Source organism: Osmerus eperlanus, chromosome 9 (genome assembly GCF_963692335.1).
Source record: "Osmerus eperlanus chromosome 9, fOsmEpe2.1, whole genome shotgun sequence".
Taxonomy (NCBI): domain Eukaryota; kingdom Metazoa; phylum Chordata; class Actinopteri; order Osmeriformes; family Osmeridae; genus Osmerus; species Osmerus eperlanus.
Window position 1 is genome coordinate 14,255,983 of NC_085026.1, and position 15,594 is coordinate 14,271,576.

General features: G+C 47.4%; 1 protein-coding gene across 1 annotated transcript in view; it reads right to left on the reverse strand.

Moving 5' to 3' along the window:
- Window positions 1–15,594, reverse strand: part of nubpl (nucleotide binding protein-like) — a 143,542-nt gene continuing 127,948 nt past the window's right edge. Inside the window, exon 12 of the mRNA XM_062469652.1 lies at window positions 1–10. The gene's annotated coding sequence lies outside the window, so the exon portion shown is untranslated. The remainder of the gene's footprint in view (window positions 11–15,594) is intronic.

Below are 15,594 nucleotides of genomic sequence, written 5' to 3' on the forward strand. Positions count from 1 at the left end.
CAGCATTTGTCTTCATTCCCTGTGACTGTCCTCATGCCTTATTATTACTGGCTGTCAGGAGAGGGGGAGGGTAGGAGGAGAGGAGGGGGGAGGAAGAGGGGAGGAGAAGAGGAGGGGGGAAGAGGGGAGGAGGCTATGCGTGGTGTAGTGTCCATCATTGAAGACAATCGGCGCCGTGGGACCACCCCCACCCCCCCCACCCCCCCCATCCTCCATCCCTTTCTGCTCCCTCTCTCTCTCTCACACATACACAACCCCACCCTTGTGGATGTTTGATTGGAGAGCCACCCTGGTAGTGAACCGGGACATGACGCCTCTTTTAAATATTTGCCCAGCCCAGAGGGAGATGGTTCAAGGTCAGTGGGCTTTACTGCTCCAGCAAGACTGAGAGGATAGAGAGAGCGAGAGAGAGAGAGAGAGAGAGAGAGAGAGAGAGAGAGAGAGAGAGAGGAAGGCTGGACTGAAATGAAAACAGATACTGTATGGACAGACACACACGCGCAATGCTAGACACACATGTACACCCCCACATACGCGCACACAGACACACACGCCTGATGGTTTTATAGACCTTCTGTTCAGGATCCTGGGGTGATTGAAACAGTAACATCCTCACAAACAACCCCATAACCCCAGCCCTGTCCTCCATCTCCAACCTGCATGGCTATCTCTGCCCCTCACTCCAGACAGAGAAGAGAGTTTGTGCGTGTGTGTGTTTCTGACTGACCCTGAGGTGGAGAGGTTTGGCTGAGCAGGAGTCTGGAGACTGAGAGCACTGTGAGCTGGTAGAATGCTTGTTAGGAAAAGATGACATCAACAAACTGGCTCAAAAAGTGGAGAAAAAATACTCTTTCTATTGAGACTTTTGTTGAGAAGACACTAGTTGAATGTGTTTAATATAGATTTTAACAAAGAGAGATGCAGAAATTAGTAAGTGACCGAGTGAAAAGGGAAAGAGAGACAGAAAGTGTGAGAGAAAGAGTGAAAGAGGGGATAGACGGGGATAGACGGGAAAGTGAGAGAGAAAGTGTTAAATATATAGAGAGAAATAGAGAAGAAAATAAAATGGGAGAGGAGATGGAGGCCAGTTGGAATCCGATGATGAGATCACCTGTCCTCCAGTCCAGCAGAGAGCAGTGTACTGGGACAGATTAGCTGTGCGGTTAGGGAGTCGGGCTATTAACCCTCGTGCTGCCTTCGGGTCACATGACCCAAAGGTTCATAACGAACCATCGTTGTGTTTACCCAATTTTACCCAATACAAAAACAAATACAAATAATTTTCTTTTAACCATTCCAATGTGGGGGGTCTGAGACAGCCCGACAGTTAAAAGAAAATGCTTCACTTTGTTTTTGTATGAGGTAAATTTGTCGCAATACGACGGTGGGTCACAATGACTGATGGGTCAGAATGACCCGAAGATAACACAAGGGTTAATCAGAAGGTTGTTGGTTCGATTCCCGGCCGTGCCAAATGACGTTGTGTCCTTGGGCAAGGCACTTCATCCTACTTGCCTCGGGGAGAATGTCCCTGTACTTACTGTAAGTCGCTCTGGATAAGAGCGTCTGCTAAATGACTAAATGTAAATGTAAAAATGTAGGTACAACGTACGATAACGTACGATACAGTCATGTGTCTAGGTATGGGCATGACACGTCTGAATGTGTCGTTTTGCTGTGTTACATGCATCAGCCGTATCCACGACAGTCACCCTAAAGCTTCACCAGGCCAGATTTATAAGGAGTGTTTCTTAAGTGAAAATCACGTCATTAAAACACAACAAACCCACAATAAAATTTAGAATGAAAACAAATGTTTTTTGTTCCTTGTTGCCTGTGTTAGACACACTGCTACAGCTGGCTGGGCCTCCCCTGCGGAAAAAACGATAAAACAACACACATGCGCACGCACGCACGCACGCACACACACACACACACACACACACACACACACACACACACACACACACACACACACACACACACACTCCTCTGGTGCCTTGTTCCATGCTTTGATGCAATTAAAAAGCAACATTAGTTCCAGGAGCAGTGGGGAGCTCTTGTTCCAGAGCCATCAAGATGGCGCTCCGAGGTGTTTACGATTCCTCCATGACACATTCTATCGGCTGTAAAACTCTGGACTGTGATAGGCTGAGCCAAGCAAAGAGGCAGGACCAATGATGGCTTGCCAGGGAACATATTCTAAGCACATTTACTGTTTGGGAAGATGTATTAAATCAATTGTGAGATGAAGATGGAAAGGGGTGGGAGGGTCAAACCAGGGTCACCAGCATAAAGTCTGGAGGTTCATCCCCTCAGTAATGACTGTTTGAGAGAGCAACAAAAGCGGTGCCAGATATGTGAAAGAGCTGATTTTACAGTGAACTCACTTCAGACTATCAGCCACTCTGTGCAGTTAGGTTTCAAGTTAACTACCTGACATTACACTACATTCATGAGTCACATTTTGTCAATTATACTTAAAATTCAGAAGATTCGGCTTTGGAAAAGTTAGATCTGCTAATTGAACCCTAAAACCAGCTCCTATATGCTGCATTAGATGAACTATAGTTGTGTTAGGGCTTGTTATCCAGGGAGAGTTCATGCTCGTTAGTCAAGGAGAGTTAGTGCTTGTTAGCAAGAGAGGGTTAGCTCTCGTTGGCAGGGAGGGATGGAGCTGAGAGCAGGAGAGGCAGGAGACTCTGGGGAGAGGAACAACTTTCTGGTCTGATCAACACTCCGCCACTTCCTGTTAATCAGAAAGCAGGACGATGGAAAAGGTGAGAGAGAGAGAGAGAGAGAGAGAAAGAGAGAGAGAGAGAGAGAGAGAGAGAGAGAGAGAGAGAGAGAGAGAGAGAGAGAGAGAGAGAGAGAGAGAGAGAGAGAGAGAGAGAGAGAGAGAGAGAGAGAGAGAGAGAGAGAGAGAAAAAGAGAGAGAAGGGGGGCTTGAGACAGAGCGAGGTTTCCCGTCTCAAAGTTTCCCAGCACAAATCACACGCCAGACAGGAGAGCCGTACCCACAATGCCTCTGGGGAGGGCCTGCGCCAGCTGCCTCACTGCTGTGAGCCCTGGCTCCCGGCCCACAGTGCAGCGCTCCAGTCAGAGTGCACGAGAAGCCAAAAGCGAGGAGGCGTTCCCATTTCATTAGCCACAATTTCTCTCCTGAATGCTTATAATTATGAGGAGCGAGTCAGCTGGGTGACACTGGAGAAGGTTCACTCAGGAAGGATCCTCCGGTTTGGTAACAATGCTGCATCTCTCCTGACTGGGCCCAACACGCTCACAACCAGCCATTACAGCAGGGGAGAGGAGGATTAGAATAACATTGAATGGATTTCAATGCTCTCATGATGTTAAGCAATTGGGGAGAGTGTTTACATTATAGAAGCTGAATGTATTGTGTGTTTATGAATTCTTAAAAACAGGCATTTGATATTTGATTAGAATGATGCCCATACCAACCAGGCCTCTATTAATTTTCCGGCAACATGGACAAAACTGATATTTTGGGTGGTATAATACTTATGAATAGCAGAGCATGGGAGATGACAGAAAGAGAGAGAGAACGAGGGAGGGTAAACAGAGAGAAAAGAAGAGGAGGAGAAGAGGAGAAAATCCTCCCCATCTCCTTTACAGTAAAACCTCCCATTAATCCACATGCTCACAAGTTATAATGAAATTATTCAGCAGGATCCGATTCCTTAGTGGCAGCACAAAGAGAGCTGAGGAATGAGAGGATTAATTTCCTTCTGGAGGATTTGGGCTCACCATCCTCTTTCACACAACCCCGTCGTTAGACAGTCAGACAGCCACACACAAACACACACTAACACATACACACACTCTGACAACTCTTCCTGTCTTGCCTCGCTCGTGAGTATTCCTCCGTCCTTCCAACTCCATCCTTCCTGCCCACCTTTCTTCCTTCCTTCCCTCCTTCATCAAACAGGACTGTAATCTCATGGCACATTCACTGCACTGTTCTCATGTGTTGCTATGCTCTATAATGCTATTGTGCTCTGATCACACATTGTTAGGGATCACACACACACACACACACACACACACACACACAGTCTTGTTTTGTGAAATATCCAGAACCAGAGAAGCTTGTAGAGAAGATCAAGTACTGCTGTTCTTCTGTCCTCGGTCTATTGTGTGGGGGATGATGTCAGCGGCCTCTGATGTTGACAGTGGATCTGAGTGCTGGTCCTCAGGGTCACACAGACACAGCAGGACCAGAGTGACACTGAGACTGAGTCCAGGAGCTGCATAGTAATGAGAAAGTAGAAATGTTGGCTAAGGCTGAAACCAAATGAAAGACTGTCTCCTCACAGCAGGCTCGAACTGTCCCAACTGTTCTGAGTTCTGTTGTAAACAACCGGTTGCCTGATGTATTTATCAGTTCCCCAGGAAACTCAGCTGATCCTAGATGAGCTGTTGTTAGATAGAGATGTTACTTTAGATTCTTGTCTCAGCTCTCATCTTTAGGACAGGGCTGCACTGCGCTGGGGAAGAAGGGAGGGCGAGTGAGAAAGAGAAAACGGGGAAACAGAGAAAGAGAGAGAATGAGTAAAAAAATAAAAAAAGACTAACTGAATAGGAGGGAGGAGGGATGAGAGATGAGGGAGAAGAGAGAAGTGAGGAGGGAGGGAGTGATTCTCTTTTGGGATGTTAGTCCAGTGCTGAGGTGAATACAGGCCCTCAGCCTGTTGAAATTCGTCAGGTACCTCAAGGTTGTTATCTCTCTCAGATCAACAGCAGTGGTCAGAGTTCACGGCTGCCAGAGTCTCCCTGGTGCCCCCCCACCCTCCCCACTGTTGATTGACAGCAATCAGGCTCCCCTGCCCTCCCCCCGCCCGTCACCCAGGGAACAAAGTGGGGGTCAGGACAGTGGTTGATTTTGTCTGTCATTTTTAATTATCCAAATGATATTCACACAGCCAACCTTGGCCATCCATCAGGGGTATGACATTACCATACACAATGTTTGTTTAAAAGACTGGGCCTATAAAATCAAACAATTAGGAATGCAGACAAGCCTTGCTATTGACTGCATAAATAATAAGACCTGACTTTTTTCTTTTTTTCCTCTTCTCTCTCTCTCTCTCTCTCTCTCTCTCTCTCCTCTCTCTCTCTCTCTCTCTCTCTCTCTCTCTCTCTCTCTCTCTCTCTCTCTCTCTCTCTCTCTCTCTCTCTCTCTCTCGTTCTCCCCCCCTCTCTCTTCTCCTCTGTCTGAATTCCCCCTGCTAATGAATCAGAGGATCGGCATGTGTGTGTATGTGTGTGTGTGTGTGTGTGTGTGTGTGCGATAATCAAAATGTGTCGCTCAACGCCAACCGTTGACCTTTACTCCCTGAGTTTCCAGGATGACGTCAGGTCATGGTTTCTCGGGAGCTAGGCTCACGGTGTAATACAGCTGCAACACCGCTGTGTGTGTGTGTGTGTGTGTGTGTGTGTGTGTGTGTGTGTGTGTGTGTGTGTGTGCGCGCGCGTGTGTGTGTGTGCGTGTGTGTGTGGAGTGCAGGCTTAGTTGTCCATCTCTGGGCAGATAAAACACATTCTCATGTACTGCATTGGAATCAACAGTAAAATTTGACTTCTCTAACCTGTAGAGAGAAATGCTAAAATAATTGTACTAATTGTACACTACCAGTTACCCTCTACCAGTCATCACCCGGTGGGAAGTTTCCATTGGCTGGCTGTGGCAGAGGAACCAGCACCAGCAGGCTAACCAGCCTGTAACAACCCAGGACACATCTCCAGTGGGGCACCTGTCTACCTGCTCTCCCTCACCTGTCTAGCAGTCGCCTGCACCTCGCCTGCACCCTCCCAACAGTTCCTCATCTGCCACCCGTCTGAGAGCCGAGTCTGACCTGTCTGTGCTAACCTGGCTACCTGTCTGTCACCTGCCACCTGCCCAACACCTGTCCCTCACCTGTCTACCAGCCAAACAGCTGCGTTGCATTTGCCACCTGTCTCACCTATCTTCCTACCTCCTCTACCCTGTCACTCACCCGTCTTCCTGTCTCTCCCAAGATGGATAGATGGATAAATAGATGGGTGGATAGATTGGTGGATAGATAGATGGATGGACAGAGAAATACATATTTACTTTTTAAATTATGACTATTTGATTGAATTTGATTGAAACAAAGGCCTGAACACTATCCACACACTTATATATTTGAAATAGATTCATGTAGCAATAATATAAATCAAATTCTAGGATCTTTGATACATTAGCCGTGGTGTGTCGGTTCCATGCTAGTGGCTAACGGCAGCTATTTATCCAGCTATAGAAAACACACTTCCTCTGTGAAAGCACACCACGGGATGTGTGTGAAAAATATAAATGACGCGTGCTAAACAACAGTACACATACTTAACATAAGCCATTCATTACATCTCGGTGTGTGTATGTGTGTACGGGTGTGTGTGTGTATTGGAGCAGAAGAAGCTGATCTATCAGAGCTGTCTTGAAGCCCATCACTTGTTCTGGCCAGTGTCATGAATGATGCTTTGTCTGTCACAGGCCTGGCCAGCATGGAGATGAGGAGAGTGTGTGCATGTGTGTGTGTGTTTGAGTGTGTCTGTGTGTATGTGTGTGTCTTATGTAAATTCCGCTCCCATTATGTTATGCAGGCTAGTGAACCACAGCGAGAAGGGCTCTGACATGTTTGCTTTCAACAGCAAATGAGTAAACAAAAAGCAGAGGTGTGCAGGAGAGAGAGATGGAGGTTTTCCACCAGCACCATGACAACCTAGGGAGCTGACCCTGCAGACACAGACATACCCCACCTGGCTTCAGGCTCCACCATAGCACCACCTTTTGTGTGTGTGTGTGAGTGTGTGTGTGTTCTCTGTTAACAAGAGCCATGACAGATCCCCTTCCATGCTCTGTGTCTGTACGCTTGACTAAGACCATCTTTTCAGATTTCAGAATAATCTTCCATCACACCACGCTGATCATGGATAAATAACGATATCAAACTATGGCGGGGAAAAAAAGAGGGGGGGGGGGGGAGCAGAGGACAAGAGAAGGGGAGAACAACAGAGAAAGAAAGAAGGGAAAGGAAGGGAGGGAGGAGGTGAAAAGATGAAGAAAAATACAAAGAAAGAACTGAGGGAGATATGAGGAGAGAGATGGACAGAAGAAGAAAAGAGAGAGGCGGTAAGAAGAGAAGAGGGAGAGGAGAGAAATAGAGGAGAGAAAAGAGGGAGAGATTTGGTGCTTCAGTAAGAAGGAGGAACAACAGGATCGGTTCTGGTGACAGAGGTTTGAGTTCACGACCAGAAGAACTAAATCTATTATCCTTCTGCATAGATAAACTGAAGGAATGCCTTTATGTGTGTGACTGTGTGACAGAGACAAAACTGTTGCACATTACACCACACACACACATTCCTAGACTGTTTTGTCTACCTTCAGATTGCACAAATTCCCCTACAAATGCACAAAGACCTGTCACACACACACATACACACACACACAAACACACGTACCCAATTAACCTCTGGCTTTGGCGTAGATAAAAAAGAACAATGTCTGGGAGAAAGAGAGAGAGCATGTGAGAAGAAGAGACAATGTGTGTCTGTTAGAGAGAGAGTTACAGAAAGAGAGAGAGATTGGTCAAGAGATTGGCTAATGGGAAGCTCTGGTTCAGGAGCTGCAGAGGGGAGGAGAGGACAGGCCTGGGGCTGGGGCTTGGGGTTGGGGCTTGGGTTGGGGCTGGGGCTGGGGCTTGGGGTTGGGGCTTGGGGCTGGGGTTGGGGTTGGGGCTTGGGTTAGGATGGGTTAGCGCTGGGGCTGTTGATGAGGGCCAGGGCTGTGACGGGGGCTGGAGCTGAGGCTGGGGTCGGGGTGAGAGCCGAGGCTGTGATGGGGGCTGGTGCCAGTGGCCTGGTTCTCCAGGGTAAAAAGTTGAACTGTTCCCACCAGAGGCTTGGAGCCGTGATGGTGAATGCTTCTTTATTCTCTCTTTATTCTTTATCTGCTCCACCAATCAACCTGCCATTACAGGAAGCGACAGCTGCACACAGGCAGGCTCGGAGAAGCCGCGGCCGGCTCCTCCTTGATGTTATGCAAATGTAAACAGCTGTCATTTCAGACACGACGTTCCTGCGCTCGCAGCTTCCACAGGCGCGGAGATGGAAGGGGTTTGAAACGACGTCTTTATAAAAAAAAGAAAAAAAACTCAGAGCACTATTATCACACAAGTCCGGGGAAACAACAAACGATGTGGAGAAACAAACAAACGTGAGGAAGAAACACCGACAAGCAAACAAGATGACAAAGGAGAAGTGGAGATGAAAGGAGGTCTGTGTGGACCTGGAGATGTGAGCTCATCAACAGGCGCCTGCTTGTCCTCTCCCCTCTGTCCTGCCACAGGTGCTGATAGAAGTCACACACGCTCACGCAAACACACACACACACACACACACACACACAACTGATACTGATATCACACGTACACACACACAAGAAAAGAGGCACAAACACGTCTGTAATTAGCGCCCTTCTGTTCGTTATAGCTGGTACCTTATTCATCTTCAACACCACATGGTGTTGTTCCTTTATCCTCTGATACACACACATCAAACCTGCCTTTAAAGCATCCCTACAAACAACTTCACAGCTTCTGAGGAAACTTTTCAGCGCTACACCTCATCCTTGGGAGATTCAGGAGGGCCAAAGTGAAGCCGTGATCACACACTGGCAGAGGAGATACTGCAGCCCCACTCACTCTAGGACACAGGGCTGTGATTCAGTCTGGTTCACACACACACACACACACACACGCACACACACACACACATTCTCACACACACACATTCTCACACACTCTCACACCTCACTGGGTCTCTGAGTCTCTGGTTGTGTGACCATGGTCCCAGTTACTATAGATACCTTTGTGTATGTGTCCCATTTGTTCCGCCAAAAGAAAACTACATTCAAAACAGTAGTCTGCAGAAACAGCCGGTCACCCCGAATCTCCCACGTAACACTGGTGTTGGGGGCGGGGGGGGGGGGGGGTTCACATGGGGACCAACACAGTCAGCTACCCTCTGCGATCTCTGCATATTCTATCAGTTATTTGATTATGTGCGTTGACAAACCTAGGTCGTAAATGTATTCAGCGTGTTTGGACAAAACAAAGAGCACAGAGGGCTGGTCTCCATGCGAACTCCTTCCAGGTCAGTGAGGTCAGGAGTGCCAAAGGAGGCCAGAGGACAAAGCAGGCTGGGGAGGCCGGCCTGGACACAATGAGAGGACTGATAGGGTGCCAGAGCTCCAATCCCACCCCATTCACTCCCTCCCTCACACACACACACACACACACAGCACGATTAATCCCATCACATGACCGAGGCCAGACAGGCATGCTGCCTTGGGACATCTATACTGCTACAGACACAACACGCGGTTGTTTTCCCCTCCCCCAAAACACCCACCCACAGACGCGCACACACACACACACACACACACACACACACACACACACACACACACACACACACACACACACACACACGCGCACACACACACAGCAGCCAGAGCAGGTAGGTAGGGAGTCTTAGTGATGGGAACCTCATCAAGGCCTCTCTCTTTATTAAGCCCTATCAAACACAGGCCTAATCTGTCTAACATTAGCAGCAGTGCTCAACAAGTAATGACTGCCGTGCATTCATTATGACTTCATCTTACTCCAATCAATCACCAGCCGAGCATGCTTTCTTAAAATGTCATCCTAAAACTTTTCACAATCAATTAAGCCCAAGATTAATGAGGACAATTTGCCAGGAACAAGTCCTTTCCTGAAAAGGCCACGCCTGGACACACTTCCTGTCTGCTATTGATGTTAATTAGAAATTTCCGCTTCCTTGTCAGACACTTAACCTGGTGCCGCGGCAACGAGCGCTTATCGCCAGGCAGCGGACCCCCCCCGCCTCAGCACACGTGCACAAACGGCTTCCGAGACGCTTTACGTGAGAAAGCGATCTGTTCTCTGTCATCGATAATAGCTAGGGAGACATCTCCCCCCTCCTCTCTCTACCTGGGACACCAACATGTCACTTCCTATTCACCGTCTTCTTAACAGGAAGCAGGAAGCCGAGCGAGCGGGCGGAGTGCGGTTGTCATGGCGATCTCCCAGGACGAGGGGGAACCGGGGTATCTATTGCTCCACGCCGGGCTGGTTTCATGTTCACATCACACATGACACACGCATGACATCACAATGTTCATCACGGGGCGACAGACGAGGTAAGGCTGTGTGACTCCCCTGCAACCACCCAGCACTCATCAAACACAAGACCAGTTCTTTTATGATTTGGGTTTTGAATATAAACCTGGCATTTATTCTGTTGCCGTGCAGGATAAAAGGGTCAGCAGATTATTATTTGTCCCCCCCCCCCCCAAAAAAAAAAAAAAAGACATTTTGGTTGGAGTAATGTAATTTCGGGGAGGGGGGGGGGGGTTGAAAGAAGAAGGAATGTCAGAACAAAGGCATGGTCTCTAAGTATGGCTGGCAGCTTACACTGTCCTATCAGCAGTGCTATCTGATGGACTCCCTGCTCCATTGTAAAGGAAAGGAGGCCGGTGGGCCTATTATGTACACAGATAAGGACTGGGGGAGAGATTAACACGACAAGCCACATGCAGAGCAGCCTCAGGGACTAATAGGGTTAATCATTATCATAGTTTCATAATTTTAATTTAATAACTCGACTTGGCTATGATAATTTGAAATTGTACTTGGCAGTACATCTAAAAGGAGGAGATGGCGTAATCCCTTGAAATAATTATACAAATAAATGTTGAATTCTGAACACTACATGCTGCGTAAGTACAGACAAAAGTGTGAAACATATATACGTAAATAAAACACTGCCAAAGACAACGTACAATGTGTGTTTGTGTGTGCAAGCAATCACGTGTGTGTGTGTGTATGTGTGTGTGTGAGAGTGTGTGTGTGTGTGTGGAGACAGAGTGTGTGTATGTTCTCTCAGTTCCTACCTGTAGTATGTGGCTCCCAAGGTGTGGCTCGAAGATGTCTGAGGCGACAGCAGTAGGAGCTCTCCTCCGCTGGGTGCCGATAGCTACACACCGCACACACACACACACACACACACACACACACACACACACACACACACACACACGGGACAAGACAGAAAGACAGGAAGACTCCAGGTAAGACACACACACGTACTGGCGAGAAGGGAGGGAGGTGTGTATGTATGTAATACACTATGGACATAGAAACACAGACACAGATATAAATCGTGTCAATACGGTAACATTTAACACAGAAGATTCAGACGTTATTCAGACGTAACACATATGTAAATCATTTTTATATCATTCTCTGCCTGCGAAAAGTTTTGCTATTATTGAACTGTTGATTTGAAAAAAAAGAAAGATTGCAGTTTCAAACTGTTTTATTATGTTATTGGACTAAAATAGATTAGTTTTGCTGGTGAGCCTGCATTGAATAATATTTTGTCTATTTTATTAAGAAGACAAGAAAAAGCATCACTCCACAGCAATCCAGCCTTTTTTCTTTAATTGAATCTACTTATTACAGTCCTACTCAATAAAGATTCCAACATTCAAAGTGGCTTTATTGCAAAATGAAACGGCTAAAAGAGAACACAAATATATAGAATCCAGCCAGCGGCCCACCTGGGACGGACCGTACACACACACACACACACACACACACACACACACACACACACACACATACACACACACACACACACACACACACACACACACACCTGCTGACTACTACTAATCTTGGAGGGTAAGACATTTTTCCATAATGTACATATTTGGAGAACACACACACACTTTTAAAATGTGTTATTTTAATTTACCCATCCACACGCACCCACCCACCCACAAACACACACACACAAACACACACACACACATTAAAACATATTATCCAGCGTTGTGCATATTCAACTGTCTGACTGCTACAAAGAGAGCCGGGGTTTAAAATGAGGGATTATATCACGGCATTGATTCTGCCGCCGTGGCAACCACGGAACGCTGCCCCCGGGGCGTTTTTTCAAGACCAGCAACTTAAAAGTAGCGGTGGAGGCCCAACGCGGCGTGGCTGCTGAAAAAGCGCCCGCGGTGATTTCAGACTTAACAGAGCCTGTCCCAACAGGCCTCATTACAGGGAGTTTTATAACAAAGTGCTCTGTGCTTAATTTTCAGAGCTCAGCCTGCGTCGGGGTAATGTTGCTGAATTAAGTGCAATTAATGATGTAATAAAAAGCCCTGAATGGCCATTAAAGAGTCTCAAAGAGCGGGCAGCAAACAGGGTCTCCCCTGGGAGGGTCCAGGGGCAGGGACAGGAGTCAGAGAGGAGGCCTCAGGTGGGCCTTGGGGATGATAGGAGGGGGGGGGGGGGGGTGGAGAGGGGGTCGGAGAATGCAGAATGAGAGGCTGGTGTCCTTGGGTGCCTCTCCAGGTTCAGTGGGCTGCAGCCAGCTCCAGCCTGGCCCGGGGAAGCAGGCCCTGCAGTTATGCTGGGAGCGTTTACCCCCTTCCCCTCCCCCAGGACCAGCCATGCCAAACAACATGGGCTGGAGAGACAACAACAGCAGGCCGCCGGCCCTGGAGACACACACCAGGTGCACACACACACACACACACAGGGAGGCATGTGCAGGTGTGCAGACACAAACAGATACACACTTACAAATATACACACACACGGGCAGGAGGGTGATTACAAACAAGGTTAAACCTGCTGGGTAACCCCCCAAACTAACAGTTGTACATGACCCAGGCACAAAGGCACAGCAGAGGGAGCTAGAAGCGTTTAGCAGTGCCCTGTTGCCGACACAGACACACACACACAAGCATGGAAGCCATCGTAAACACTGGAAGTCACCAAGTGTAAACAAAGTCGACCAGGGATGACAACATACTTAACTGTAACAAAGACTGTACCGGAACACTAGCTCAGTAAAGAACTTCATCTGTCTCTGTCTCTGTCTCTGTCTCTGTCTCTGTCTCTGTCTCTGTCTCTGTCTCTCTCTCTCTCTCTCTCTCTCTCTCTCTCTCTCTCTCTCTCTCTCTCTCTCTCTCTCTCTCTCTCTCTCTCTCTCTCTCTCTCTCTCTCTCTCTCTCTCTTTATTGGCATGAAAACAACAATTGTTCATATTGCCAAAGCAACGGTAAAATTACAGAAATATTCATCGATGTAAATCATGGCCTTATATATACTTATATTTCATACTCTCACAAACAGAGAGACACACACGGCAGTTAAACATATACATACGTGTAACTACTCTCTCTCTCTCTCTCTCTCTCTCTCTCTCTCTCTCTCTCTCTCTCTCACACACTCTCTTTTTCTCACTCTCCTTCTTTCTATATCTCACTCTCTATATCTCTTCTCTCTCTTTCTTGCACTCCCTCCCCCCCACCCCCCTCCACCCAACGTACCGTCACTAAAACAGACAGCTCATGTAGAACAGTCAGAAGTATCACAGAGATCAAAGTGCTCTCGACCAACTTCAATTATCATCTTCTATACTCCATCTGACACCATGGTGGAAATCTTTTTTTCCTCTCCTCCACAATGGTCCTTCATGATCACAAGCCTCTGCGCTGAAAAACCCACGCGGGCACATGGAAATCACTGACAGATCGCTTTTATATGCGGAAAACTCCCTGACCTTGGGGTTCTTTTCAAGCGGGAAACTATGGAGCGGTTAATATTTTATAATGGAGAAGTTAAAAATGTTAAAGTGGTGCAGAGGAAGCCGCCACTCTGGCCACCTTGAAGACTCTCCTGCCTGTGGACCGCTGCTTAATAACACAGACATTAGCAATTCAGAGCAGTGCCTTATGGGTAGAGATGGCCCTTCACCTTAAAGTCTGTCACCCCCCCCCCCCCCCCCCCACATACACACACACACCCACCCAGCTCTCTCTGACACACACATTCAGACTCGCACTCATACACACACGGCCCCTCTCCCCCACCCTTGGTTAAGACACAAACTGGCCTAATAACACCATAACACACACATGCACATACCTCACTCTGTCTACTGTAAGGTGATTAAAATGTTAAAGAGCTGCTGGCAGTGATTCCATGACGTTGGGGGCTAATTCTGTCCCTCTGGTTTCTCCAAATCATAAATGCAGATTAACGAGGGAATTTGGACATGTCTCTCCTCCTGTTCAATGTCATTAAGGAGATCCATAAAAACGCTAGTCAGGCTGTATAAAACACAGCCACGACACCTGTGGTAATACTCTCAGAGGTAATGAGGGCCTTTCTGAAGCAGGCTAATGATGAGCCCTGGTTGTGCTGGAAGGAAGGTGTCACAGCAGAGCACATGCTTATGTAGCAGAGCAGGTTTGAGGACACGCCCTGGCCCTGCTGGGGCTGTGTGCTAAAGTGTGGTCCACAGATCCACTGAGGTGTCTTTTTGGTCTAATGGTAAACAGACAACCGTAGGTCAATACATGCTCGTTTAAATTGACAGAAAGGGACATCGGCCCCTTCTATGTAAGTGCTTATTATTCATGAACAGGCTCAAATCAAGCTGAGGAACAGTAGCTAAAGATGAGATATCCCATTACAGTACAGAGCCCAGAAGTGATATTGCTATTTAACGTTTGGAGTTGGAACATGGCAGGAATAAGAACTCTGAAAATGAAACGTATGCAAGCGAGATGAACAGTGTAATGTAAACTAATAGTGTTTCACAAAGCAGGATTTCAGCTTCCATCCAGCGCTCTCCATATTTCCTGTCTCAGTCTAATGCAGCCATGTCACAACAGCTTCTGTTGCATCCCTGTAATAAACACTATTTGATTCTCGGTACAGTGGCAATTTCAAAAACCCTGGCGCTTGATTTGAAAGTCAATTTAACTTTCAGTTTTTATAAGTCACATTATTGCTATTGTTAATTTATTTCTCATTTAATGGAAAATTGTAACAGCGGCCCCCTGACTGTCATTCCACATCTGTAGTAATTCCTCCTGAAGCATTAGCGGTTAGCGCGCTAGCTCCTTATTCCCTCGCACTACCCCAGGATTAGCGCACGGCTAAACGCCGTCTCCAGCCTCTAACCAGTGGCCTGGGGACAGGTACTGTTACACAAATTGCCAATTCAATTAGCCGGGTGTAAAGGCTGAAATGGCAGCTGGCTGAGACAGAAGACATTTTGGCAAGTGTCAGGCCTGATCTATCAGCCTGTCAACGGCCTCACCATATGTAGCTTTCCAGTATGGATGTGTGACCATACCGGCAGGGGTTTGTGTGTGTGTGTGTGTGTGTGTGGGGGAGGGGGGGTGGGGTGGAGGGCACAGGGCATGTCCCCCTCCATATCTTCATGAAGAACCCACAGTTATCCTGGCAGTTATCTTGGTTGACCAGTATTAAGTAAACCCTAGAGTATGACAGCTTTCAAAACCAATACAATTGTCAGCTGGTATCATAGACTCCAACCCCGTTTATATCACACACTCCATCTGGAGACAGACTGCAAATAGGAGCATGAAAAGCAGGCCTCCTTTTATTTTTATTTAAAATACAAACACACTGTCCT